This window comes from Schistocerca americana, chromosome 3 (genome assembly GCF_021461395.2).
Source record: "Schistocerca americana isolate TAMUIC-IGC-003095 chromosome 3, iqSchAmer2.1, whole genome shotgun sequence".
Lineage (NCBI taxonomy): Eukaryota > Metazoa > Arthropoda > Insecta > Orthoptera > Acrididae > Schistocerca > Schistocerca americana.
Window position 1 is genome coordinate 270,071,508 of NC_060121.1, and position 13,764 is coordinate 270,085,271.

The 13,764-nt window shown below is 44.1% G+C and overlaps 1 pseudogene; it reads right to left on the bottom strand.

The window, feature by feature from the left end:
* Window positions 1-3,316: 3,316 nt before the first annotated feature.
* LOC124607877 lies at window positions 3,317-3,434 on the bottom strand (annotated as a pseudogene).
* Between the last annotated feature and the right edge of the window lie 10,330 nt (window positions 3,435-13,764).

Below are 13,764 nucleotides of genomic sequence, written 5' to 3' on the forward strand. Positions count from 1 at the left end.
TTGCAACAGATCAGCACTTTGACTATCACGTCGACCAATCTTCGACACTCAACGCTAGCTGTCTGATGACTGGAAGCGGGCGGCAACTGATGACTGCAGATGATAATTGTCCGATTACTGTAGGCCACAATAGGTATTTGGAACTGTAGGCAGGTGGAACTGTTGAGAACTGGAACAGGCCGAGTGTCGGCGTGCGGCCGCTTAAATATTGTTGTCAGCTTATTGTTGCAGGCACATCAAATAGTTCCAAGCTCCAGCGCTCTCTACATCTACATCTACATGATTACTCTGCTATTCACAATAAAGTGTCTGGCAGAGGGTTCAATGAACCACCTTCATACTGTCTCTCTACCGTTCCACTTTCGAACGACACGCGGGAAAAACGAGTTCTTAAATTTTTCTGTGTGAGCCCTAATTTCTCTTATTTTATTGTGATGATCATTTCTCCCTATGTAGGTGGGTGCCAAAGAATGTTTTAGCAATCGGAGAAGAAAACTGGTGATTGAAATTTCATGATCCCGTCGCAACGAAAAACGCCTTTGTTTTAATGATTGCCGCTCCAATTCACGTATTATGTCTGTGACACTATCTCCCCTATTTCGCGATAATACAAAACGAGCTGCCCTTCTTTGTACTTTTTCGATGTCATCCGTCAGTCCTACCTGATGCCGACCGAGCGAGGTGGCGCAGTGGTTAGCACACTGGACTCGCATTCGGGAGGACGACGGTTCAATCCCGTCTCCGGCCATCCTGATTTAGGTTTTCCGTGATTTCCCTAAATCGCTTCAGGCAAATGCCGGGATGGTTCCTTTGAAAGGGCACGGCCGATTTCCTTCCCCATCCTTCCCTCACCCGAGCTTGCGCTCCGTCTCTAATGACCTCGTTGTCGACGGGACGTTAAACACTAATCTCCTCCTCCTCCACCTGATGCGAACCCCACACCGCACAGCAATACTCCAGAATAGGGCGGACAAGCGTAGTGTAAGCAGTCTCTTTGGTAGACTTGTTGCACCTTCTAAGTGTTCTGCCAATGAATGGCAGTCTTTGGTTTGCTCTACCCACAATATTATCTATATGATCGTTCCAATTTAGGTTGTTTGTAATTGTAATCCCTAGGTATTTAGTAAAATTAACAGCTCTCAGATTTGTGTGACTTATCGCGTAATCGAAATTAGTACTCATGTGAATAACTTCACGCTTTTCTTTATTCAGAGTCAATTGCCACTTTTCGCACCATACAGATATCTTATTTAAATCATTTTGCAAGTCGTTTTGGTCTTCTGATGACTTTACAAGGCGGTAGGCGTACGTGAGTATTGGCAGACGAATGGGCATTTTGGATGTCTTGAAGCGGACGCATTAAACCGTTCCTGGTATGTGTACCGTGTAGGAGACTATTCACCACACCAAGTGTGGCACCAAGCTGAGACTGCATGAAGGGTGGCGTCCTCCATAAAGTCCAACGCTGCGTATCGCGTCTGGCAGAGACATAGCTGAAACAAAAGGAGATCAGGTACTCACTCAGCGCCCAGCAAACCGAGAGATTTAGCTGTTACCCAACGGAAAGTAACCAAAAAACATTGTTCTATTGGCTTATGTTATTGATTTCTCTCTTTCTCTATTAATTTTGGACTATCTGATAAATGTTCTGTAACGGATTATCTGTCTCAGAGCTAAGATTGATAGAATTTTCTATTGCGCCCTGATTTGGATATTTCAAAGATGAGATATGGTAAGAGGACAGGAAAGGTGATTAAGAATGGGTATAACAATCGTGATTTTATTTCATTGCTGATACGTCTTGTGGTAACAAAAGGATTAGAGCGAAAAAAAAGCATCGACGAAACTTCTACGAAACATTGAAATGTCGTTTAGTAAAGTCTAACGCCGCGTTTTCTTACACTGATTATCCGTTTCGTTCAAGTATGAAATGTTTTTAGAACACAGAAGTTGTAAAGCAATTCATGAACAAATTCTAACTTCTCCCTGAGAGAGGATGATCACGACTCTGATTCAGAGCGTAAGAGTTTATTGAGTCTGAACTAACACAGGGCTCTCGAGTTTCAGCAGAATGAGTTGGTCAAAATATTGTAATACTTCCACAGAGTCACTTGGTCGAAAATAAAGGCCTTTATATTGGTTCAATTTACCTGGAAAGATATCGAGCTCATATTAAATTCGCGCTCTTCTGCAGTTATGACATGATAAAGCGTCTTTGTATCTGGTACATACACACTTCGCTTGAAACCATAGAATTGTGTTTTCCAAAACTCTGCATCCTAAGTTTACCAGAGTTATCTGCATTAAAGAAGCCACAGCAGTTCGCACAGTTGCTGTCAATATCGCCTGTCTGAACTACGACTATTCTTAGTAGCAAATTTCAATGCAAGCTCCCTTCGTCTGTGACAGTCCATGCAAAGCTTTTCGACTTGACACCAAAAGACGGTGGACTAACATGCCTTTCGATTGTTATGCTAGATAAATGCCTTTACCACTTTACCTATCGTCTGAAGTTCCTGGGATCAGTCTATAACGCAAAGAGTTTTTAGTGTGCTGGATCGTTTCGCAGCTACAGCAAGTAGCATCCCATTTTATTTGACGTATCTTATCGTTACAACACCTTACACATTTCACTGCACAAGAATATGCTTGAATATCCTGATTCTTGTATTTGCTAGGTATTTCAAGCCTAAAATTGTTGTATTCACCAAATGCACTTGGCGTCAAATATAAATGATGGAAAGAGGACCTCTTACCGCCGAAAGTAGTTGCTGATATGAGGTGGCTTGCTTGCACACACCAACTATACAGCCTCGTCAGAGCCGAATACGTTTAGGCAACAGCCAAACAAACACAGGTTAGCAACAATTTGCATTAACTTATTAAAAGAAATGTTATAGTACTTAACTTTAGTATGAAGGTGGTGCGTGACAAATGTTAAAGTTCACTTGCACTGATCTGACTTTAACTCTGATTTTTAATCCTGTGGATGGCTGTATCTCATATCTCTGGAGAACAGAGAGAGGATTGATTTGATTTGTGGTACGCCCCTGTGGGACCAAACTGCTGAGGTCGTCGGTCCCTAGACTTACACACTACTTAATCTCTCCTCCCGAACAGGCCATGAAGGCCCAAAGGCACCGACCGGCCACCGTGTCATCCTCAGACCAGAGGCGTCACTGGATGCGGATATATGGAGGGGCATGTGGTCAGCACACCGCTCTCCCAGCCGTATGTCAGTTTCCGAGACCGGAGCCGCTACTTCTCAATCGAGTAGGTCCTCAGTTTGCTTCACAATGTCTGAGTGCATCCCGCTTGCCAACAGCGCTCGGCAGACCGGATGGTCACCCATCCAAGTGCTAGCCCAGCTCGACAGCGCTTAACTTCGGTGATCTGACGGGAACCGGTGTTACCACTGCGGCAAGGCCGTTGGCACGACTTAATCTAACTTACACTAACTTACGCTAAGGACAACACCCACACCCATGCCCGAGGGAGGACTCAAACCTTCGACGGGGGGGGGGGGGGGGGATGGAGGGGGAGGGAGCCGCGCAAGCTGTGGCAAGACACGTTAGACCGCGCGGGTACCCCTGCGGCACAGGGAGAGGAGAAAAATAGAGAATATATTGTAAGGGAGAATTCAGTACGTGTCGGGATCACCCGCATATGCACAATCGAGACTTCCCTAAATTACAACATTCCCCAACTAAAGGCTTTTTCTGCAAGTCACAAACTTGTCCCTGTTTTTCATATGGTAATCGCTATTACTGACTTCCAAGTAATTCACAGAGCACCCGTGGATCGGAAAATACTGCAGACTCTGATCTTATAACACGATAATTTATTTACGAAATACTCTCTTTTGCCTGCTTAAGTTGCATCTACTCACCTACACTCGTTAATTTCATGAACGCTCTAAGGCCGTAAACGACACATCAGGAAGGAATTGTGGAAATTAGTCATTAATTGATATTCATACAGGTATTGATAGAAAATGCAGGATTGTTAACTTGGGCGGCCAGTGGATCAATGTGTCACGATGCAGCGCTGTTTCACCCCTCAGCTGGTAAGGCTAATAAACATGGGACACGCCGATACCAGGTCATAAATTCGTTGCAATTTCATTCTTTGAACTCAGTTGGACAGTAACTATGCCTCGCAAACAGTCGTGAGAACAATATACGCAGGTGTTAACATTTGAGAGCGGACCTATAGTTGGGCTCAAGGAAGCAGGTTGAATTAATTGGTGTACCACCCGACATTTGAATAGGGTCAATGCCACTACTCGACGACGTTGGCAGGAATGGGTTTTTCGCAGGAATGGGTGAACCATGATCGAAGACAACGTCAAGATGGAAGCAGTCCAACTAGAGAGGCTACAGAACGTGAGGATCGAGCCGTTGTCAGAGAGGCACTCAAAGCGCCGAATTCATCATTATCATCGAACCAACGCGCAACTGATGCTTCATTATCAATAAGGACCATTAATGGGCAGCTCACAGGAAGGAAATTCAATAAAGGAAAAAAAAAGGAATTCCCGATGTGCGGTGTCCAATTTCATCAAATGGTTCAAATGGTTCAAATGGGTCTGAGCACTATGGGACTCAACTGCTGTGGTCATCAGTCCCCTAGAACTTAGAACTACTTAAACCTAACTAACCTAAGGACATCACACACATCCATGCCCGAGGCAGGATTCGAACCTGCGACCGTAGCAGTCGCACGGTTCCGGACTGCGCGCCTAGAGGGAAAGAGATGGAGGGTAGGGGGGATACAACAGTGAAGACATGGCAGGAGGCGGGGATGGGAGAGGAGAGGAGCAACCAGGGGGTGAGGGGGTTCAAGGCGGCGGGAGGTGTAGAGGATGCGGATATGGTCGAGGAAGAGGAGCAGATGGGGGAAACAGTGGGAATAGTGAATATAGTATTTCCATACATGCTTACTAAAGTATGGGACGAGTTTGACTATCGTATGGGCGTTAGTCGTGTGCCAGCTGGAAAGCACAGTGAACATTTATAAATAATAACTTTAATTCTAAACGTAACTGTAAAAAGTCTCTCCAAGACGTTATGTGCTTCGTTGTGAAAGTCCTACACATAAGTTCAAATTCATGCCTTGTGAAATCGTGTACATTGTCACATGCAGTACACAGCTGTAGTCACAGAGGGCACCACGAACTACTCAGTCTCCAGGCGTAGCATCACAAATTATGTTCAGTAATCACATAGGTGGCGCACTATACTAACGCCACAAGGCATTAAAGTAGTCCCCGTCCATCCACTGACAGCTGTGTCTGCTGTTACAGAAAGAGCTGTAACCAGGGCCTGTTTCCTACATCCTCCAAACAGAGCGCAAATGACGATTCTTCCGCAGATCGCGCAACTTCACTCGACAAGTTACCGGTTAGTTACCGATCAGTTGCTGCAGATGATCAGTTACCAGCCAGTTCCAGTTAGCTACAGATTGTCCACAGTAAGTTGATGACTTCACTAGTGCTACCAGAAGCGAAGAATGTCGGCAGTAGTTGAAAGATATTTGTCTCCGAGCACTGCCAACATTAAGCTGCTCCTATACAAGATTTATCAGTGTACACATTTCAAGGCACAAAACACGTGTAATGGGATTGGCACTGCTGCACGCTGCCGATGCTGCCTTCGCCTCGCTGCTCCTCTCCTCTCAGTAGTCCTAATGCACGGGGCAAGGCACACCTCCTGCCGTTCCCGAGAGTCACCACACGAATCGTCAACTTGTCGTGGACAAGATGAACAGTTGTTCCCCGCAGCTGTCAACGAGCGGTCGCTGAACAGTCATCGCCAAGTGTCAAGGTATCATTATTTGAACCTAATCTACGAACTGTCTATAGCAGTCCAGACTGAGCTATTACACAGTTAGTCATCACTGAGACTAGGTTCAGAAAACTCTACTACAGTTCATTACGAAAGTTGCGCTGTACCAAAACTACAGCTCGATAGGTTTGATACACTGCCTAAATGATATAATCAAGGATAAGATTACCGAGATTATTGGTAGAATTGATAGGAAAAGAAGCGTAAATGAATTTGTAAGAAAGAAAATAGGAGCCAACGACTTCTCTTCTTTTTTTGTTTGTTTGGTTGTTTGTTTCGCATATATTTAGAACCGCATATCATTCGATGTTAGCAAATTGTGTATTTTATATCCTTACAGAATATAAATTACATTTTACAAGTAATAAAAATTAGTTGATGTTGTAACTTCTACGCTTCTACATAACAAAAGCAATTACTTTTAATGCAAGTGCAGTTTACATGCACAAAAGTACAAAAACGCAATTAATTTTTGTTTTTGTTTTCTCTCAATAGAATGTTCATCATCACGATCGAAGGAAGAGTTTCCTGATATTATTGATAAATGCGAAAGTTGTTTATGAAAAACAGAAACATTTTCTATATAAGCTTGATGAAGTATTGAAGAGATGTTTGATATGTTTCTGCTTGGCATGTTCTTTATTATTTTACCCTTTTGTTGAGGAAATTTCGTTTCCTAGCGCTTTATGATAAATGTGTATTATTTTCTTTATTTTTACTATAACATCCCTCTGTTTCACGTTACAAATCAACAATTTTCGAATAAAACCTGAATTAAACATTGACAGTTCCAATTTACTATAAATACTGTTTATTCTTAAGTAACAGGCAGGAGGATAATTATATAGGACTGTTGTGTTATGTAGGTTACCCAACTGTTTATGTATCCTCATTCAATTTCTAGACAGTCCATCGCTTCTGGTTCTTAGGGACATCTGGTACGGCACTGATCGCGTGTGTAAAAAAAGCGACTGTTATAAGGTAACGCCTGATAGGTATGCAACACACCCAACATACAAGTTCTGCGGGTATGACCTTAACTGAAAACTACTGTAGTCTTCGCTACTTATAGTGGTCTACGGATGCCTACAGTAGCTTTAAAACCCTATTCATTGCTCTACATTGAGTGTTTATCATGCACTTTATTTTAATAAATTATTGTTAATGATTTCGTATTGTATTGCTGTCCCATTTGTTGTAGTAGTATTCACCGTGTGACGAATTCAGTTGCAAGCATGCAAGCACATCATCTTAATAGAGCAACTACTTTTCTTTGGTAGGAGGTTCGCTTCCTACTATCTTTCGTATTGGGCAGCAGATTTATTTCGCGAAGGTAATAAATGTCGTGTGTGATGTAGTCCCAGTTCTTCCCACCAGACGGACTATTGTACATACAATGAAGTGTCACGTGACGCAGTTCCACTTCCTTCCACCAGAGGCTCTGTTATCCGTGGTGCGATTTCTTGATAGTGTCGAGATCTCCCAAATGTCGAATCTTCTCTGAACGACCGTCTTCCGTGGTGCAAGTGAGATTTCCTCTCAGGAATGACCTCAGTGTGAGCGTAGTAACCGAGAAGCGGCAGAGCGGTGGCAGGAAGCGTCGCGAAGTGCACCAAATCTGTGCGGCGGGCCCGCAAAAACTTGGCGAGCCAGCTGCTCGGGGCAGCACGCCGCCCTGCCAACCGTTTGTTTTGACGGCGGAGAGGCGCGCAAAAAGCTGAAGCCGCCCCACTTGGGTTAACGCGTCGCCTGCTAGCAGACTCCCAGGCAGCACGGGACGGCGGTTCTAGGCACGTCAGTCCGGAACCGCGTGACTGCTACGGTCGCAGGTTCGAATCCTGCCTCGGGCATGGATGTGTGTGATGTCCTTAGGTTAGTTAGGTTTAATTAGTTCTAAGTTCTAGGGGACTGATGACCTCAGATGTTGAGTCCCATAGTGCTCAGAGCCAGCACGGGACGAACGTCACCGCTGCGTACATCACTCTTTCCATCCCTCTTCACCCTACGCATACCTAATGCTCACAGCCTCATCAGTAATCTGTAATACCCCATTCATCTTCCACTGCAGACTTCCCCACAGTAACATTTACATAACAATCTGCGATCGACGCCTTTAAAAACACCGTTTTTTTGCTTCATACATAGCTGTGTGAAGTCGGGACCTGTATCCACTGACTTGGCGCAAGTCGAGCACCGTACGACTCCAGCGCACTATCCTGACTAAACCATCCAGTTCCTAATCTACTGCAGGTTTAACTTTCTATAGCCTCACAGTAGTGGGACCCAAGCGTCACTAAAACCGAAGACAGAAGGAAACAGCACAACGCTGCTCAAGTAAGAGAAGAGTATAGACTCAATTAAACAGATGTATCTGTATTGCTTTCCTTCAGGTATAATATGTAGAATGAGTATCATTAGCCGGCCGCGGTGGCCGAGCGGTTCTAGGCGCTGCAGTCCGGAACCGCGCGACTGCTACGGTCGCAGGTTCGAATCCTGCCTCAGGCATGGATGTGTGTGATGTCCTTAGGTTAGTTAGGTTTAAGTAGTTCTAAGTTCTAGGGGACTGATGACCTCAGATGTTAAGTCCCATAGTGCTCAGAGCCATTTGAACCATGGAAAAAAACAACATATTACCATGACTAATACGGCACAGGAAAAGCGCTGGCCTTCAAAACACCTTGCAGACTTCTCCTAACGCTTAAATATAGGTCCTGTACGGTTTTAAGTGGTATCTTTTACCATTCTACCTGCAAAATAGGGGCATTTTCAGGTAACAACGATGGAGGTGGCTACCGGTCACGCACCCTTCCTCCGAAATGGACCACAAAGCCTTGACTATGGTGCCCAGGGAAGATGCGGAACTTATTCCCCGTGCTCACAAAATCAGTCTTCGACGACGCGGTCTGTGTGAACAGGGGCCCTCTCATCTTCGAACGCGGTTTCACCATTGGGAAACAAATAGAAATTATCCAGTGGAATGGTCTTGGTCATTCAAAGTAACCATACAGCTCATAAAATGTGGCTTTTCAAATAATCATTGACCCTCAACATGTTTTTTTCTTGGGACGTAAAGTAGGCCAGAAGATGGAAATAGTGTGAAAGATGACACACTCCACCAAATTACTTTCTTTCTTGCCTCCCTAGTCCGCATTTTATGGCTTCGGCTCCAAGTTTTCCTGTTCGGGTGTTTGCACCACCAATGAGCGGTTTTGGAATTCCAGCTGGCCCTGAAATTTCCAGCTTATGGAGCTACATTCATGTTGTTTTCGTTTCGACAGGTTTCGCGAGTGCGTCGGTCAGTCCTGCAGTGACTTTTGCAGCTGTCGTCCTCTTATGTTTCGCCGCAATCCTGTTGCGGATTTGGACAGGTGACGTTCATGTTCAAACATAACAGCGCAACCTGCAGGCTTGGCTATAGTCTGCATTTATGTTAATTCATTTCTCATGGTGTTTCCACATTTTTGTCCACCCCCTGAAAGAGTGCGGACGTCCTCGTAGGTGCACAGAAAACACATTTAATGACACGGCAAGCCAGGATTCTACCGATTTTGTTCGGTACTTTGCCGGCGTACAACAAATACGCCGTTGTATTATCCTTTTCGTCGTCTTCTGTGTGCTGGGTCTGTACTGTCTACCAGAGAGCACGCTGGATTTTCACCTCGCTGTATCCGTTCCCTTTGAATTCTTCCTTAAGGTAGCTGAGCTCTCTTATAAGCTTCATTCGATCGATGTTCCACCTGCCCTGTGGACCAGTGTACGTACCATACTCTCACACTGTGAGTCATGATAGCAGCTGAAGGCGTGCTGGCATCGCAAACAGTTGATTCTTCGGGAAATCTGAAGATGACACAGATATATTGATTCGGAAACAACTGTAATACTAACTTACAAAAAGGATCACAAAAATGTTCAAATGTGTATGAAATCTTATGGGACTTAACTGCTAAGGTCATCAGTCCCTAAGCTTACACACTGCTTAACCTACATTATCCTAAGGACAAACACACACACACACACACACACACACACACACACACACACACACACCCATGCCCGAGGGAGGACTCGAACCTCCGCCGAGACCTGCCGCACAGTCCATGACTGCAGGTCCTGGACCGCTCGGCTAATCCCGCGCGGCAGAGGATCACACACTGCGTAAATTAGAAAGTACTGAAATGAGAGGCGAAAGTGCTGTTACCACATAGAATTAACAATTAAGGGGCCGGCAGACAGCGTTCGGTCCATAAGGACAAACCACGCACAAGAAATCATGGAAAATAAATGAATATAGACATCAGACATCAAAATGGGGGCGAGCGGGCAATACAGCTCCAATTAGCTAGCGGCTTCTTAGAAGCATCTGTGGTCCTCATGCTGTGGTAAATGCGAGCTACCATTGCGTTTCGCAAGCATCTAATTGTTGCGTCTAGCCAGAAACAATATTGTAAACCCTTTAGCTAAACAAAACCGGCAGCCTTTCCTAAACGTCTGAGGCTTTAGGCATTTGGATAAACTACTACAACTTGGCGCCTAAGCTGTATGTCCATGTGATGTGGGAGCTGACTTTACTAAGTGCAGAATATGCGTTAGTATTTAGTGCTATTTTAATGCCCAGCCCTCAAAGAAAACAGTCGACTGTGCAGAGATGTGCTACTTTTTAAAGCCAACGTAACTGAGTTCATTTTTACAGCTTTGTAGAGATTGCTCTGACTCGTTAGAATGCAAGATACTGACGTCTCTTAATGACTGAAACTGCATCTCCACCAATATACAACAAGGAATTACTCTTAATGGAGCTGTATAACGAAATGGAATAACGATGCGCAAGAATTATAGAAAAATACTTTCATACCTATGTATCGTCAATACATATGTATTATTTCTCGTCCAGGAGGCCATAAAATGATGAAAATTAAACACTCAGGAATAAATACATGTCTGTGTTATTTCGGGTCTCAAAGGCTTGCTCTGCTTTAATTTCCCTAATTACTCTCTATTTATTAAATTCTGGCTCACATTCTCCTCTGACATTCTGGCGTCACAACAGGCGTACAATGAAAGTACTTTCTGTAATGAAATGCGGTTATCCTTGTGGTTTTTCGGAAGTTTAATTCTAAACATAGCAAAAAAGATCGTACAACCCAGAAGTTTCTTATAATTAACGTTGAATATTTAAAAATGCCATTTTAGCAAATTAAAAATGTCGTATTTCAAACCTCCAAGAGCTACTAATGAGATAATTATTTACTTGATACCGGTTTAATCTGATCATCATTAGATATCGTACAATTATTTGCAGTACCTCACTGTCCATTCAGATAAAATAAAATCCACCCTGCATCTCTGCCGTCATTAGTAAATTGCAATGTACAGTTAATGCTAGAGAGCAATGCAACCGTTAATTAATCTTCGCACACTTTCGTTATCAGATTCTGCCCATGTATGTGGAGCACAGTCTGAATGAGGCATATGACCCGCCTCGACTCCGCTTACAGGTATGCCGTTGTATGCTAACACAATATCCCAGTAGAATGAATTTGAATATTTCTTTACTGCTGATGGCTTCCTAGCTTACCTGAAAGTACACTATGCTACTTTTTCGTGTGAGCAGATTTATAAGTAACATTTTGTTTGGAAGTTGACCAATAAATCAGCATCTTATTACGAGTGCCCATGTCGACTATCATAGCCTCTGCCGTATCTTCTACTTCCCCTTAAACATCTTATCTTTCTAGAGACAGTCACTGCACCGTAGATACTTTTCTTTCAAGTTCTAGGTAGGCATTCTCGTTTCCTTTGTCCTTTAGAGTATAATTCCATATTCTCTGTGAACATCTGTTGTATTATATCCGGTTCAAGCAGTGACTTAGAAATAGAGACATCGATACGAAGTCCGCAGATAACATAATCCACAACTGGATGATTTACATCATTATCGAAATGAATAAAAACTGGGAGTGGTTGAGGAAATTTGAACAGAAGGAAAGTTCTAGTTTGCGCACGGCTGACACTAAGATACATACGTATGAAGATGTTATCTGTTCTTTCGGACATGTGCGGGTTTGAGGGAAGATTTAAGTTTCCCACCAGACCTGCCCCCTCTTTTAACTATTAATGAGGCGAGTGTCGCTAGAGTTTTACGTTTTTGTGTGATGTCTGGACTTCTTCCCAAAATATTGAGATTGCGGTCTTAATGTGCTGTACAGTGGTTTGGTCACCCATTATTTGTAAGTGGTCACCCAGCCACAGTTAATTATTTTTACCTGTTTTTTACTGGTATTTTATTTTTAGTTTTATCTACCTGTTTTGATGTGCCGTGTCCAATCTTGCAATTTGAACATTTCCAGTTCCCGCAAAGATCGGCTCTGAACTGATCTTTGTTTAACAGATCTTGGCTGCACTCTTCAACATTTCTTTTGGGAACGGGCGCCGATAACCTCGTTGTTGTGCGCCCTAAAACACTAATCATCATCATCATCATCATTCGGACATGTCCGGAAGAACAGATACCATCTTCATATATTTATATAATTAAGGCTCACGGGCCATTTGACCATCTTCTTCTGTGCGGATGCATAAACAGTGCCCGAACTCTTACGGGAATTGGCAAAAAGCCGCGAGTAATGAGTACAATGGACAGGGGCACTATGAATGTAGTGCGGGACAATAAGTTGGGAATGTGGGTCTCACGGGAGGCGTGCCAGAGATACGTCCCTGCAGTCACACTCTCCTCTGTGTCCTCGGTGGCTCAGATGGATCTTAAGGTCCCGAGTTCGAAACCCATTGATGCCAGTCTTTTGTGCCGGCGCGGTAGCTCAGCGTGTTCGGTCAGAGAGCTGGCTGGCGTCTGTAATAAGAAAATCTGAGTGAAAAGATCAACAACGAGCTTCGGCGGATGTCATGTGACGTCCGCTACGACGAAATACAGCGAACCATAACGAACAAAATGTAAAAAAAAGGAGATGGATAGAGCGTCCGCCATGTAAGCAGGAGATACCGGGTTCGAGTCCCGGTCGGGGCACACATTTTCAGCTGTCCCCGTTGACTTATGTCAACGCCTGTATGCAGCTAGGGGTATTCATTTCATTGTAATTTCAATAAGATACATGCCACACTGATTTCTGAGACCTACATTTTCCCCTCTTTTTTCCCCCTTTCGGAACCCTTTTTGACATCGTCAGTTTATCGGGCTAGCCATGAGCAGTTGTAACTGCGTCACGTTTCCGCTAGTCGACCGCCTGGGGAACATTGAACACGGCGATGCAAGTGGCCGCAGAGGATGCGGGAACCACTTCCGGCATCCAGTGCAACCAGACTGTCGCCAGCTACGCTTTTCACAGTCACTGCCGTTGTCATAACACGTCGTTCCGCTCCGCTGGAGTATGCAGAATTCGCCGTCGCACCATACTGTACTGCCACGGGACTTTGATTCTGGCAGCAGTGCTCGACTACTAGTTACAGACTGGCAAACGTTTCCTCTGGATATCTGAGCTACTGCTGCGGGCTATGTCTGTGGAACACTGAAGTTGTTCACGTTAAGAAGTGACGCTGACTGCATCGTGTTATAGACGCTGAACTTCTGGATCATCACGATTCCGTTCCTTCTAGTCCGTTTACTTTCTTGTAGAATTTACTGTATCCCGGATATAGAGATTTGGTGATGTAAGTGGTAATAGTGCTGAGTTTAAAAGTGCTTATTCATTGCTGAAAGTTACAGCAAGTGTAACGGTCCGTTTCTATCGGGCTCCTTTACAGCAATAATGGTAGACCGACGCCCTAAATATATTTGCTGAATGAGTGAAGAAAATGATTCCATTAATTGTTTCAAAAACTGATTCATGTTTTGTTACTAACTACCACGCAGTATTTCAAACCGCCAGAGAAAGGAATAGCTGATCTGAGGAGGCGTGAGTGGTGG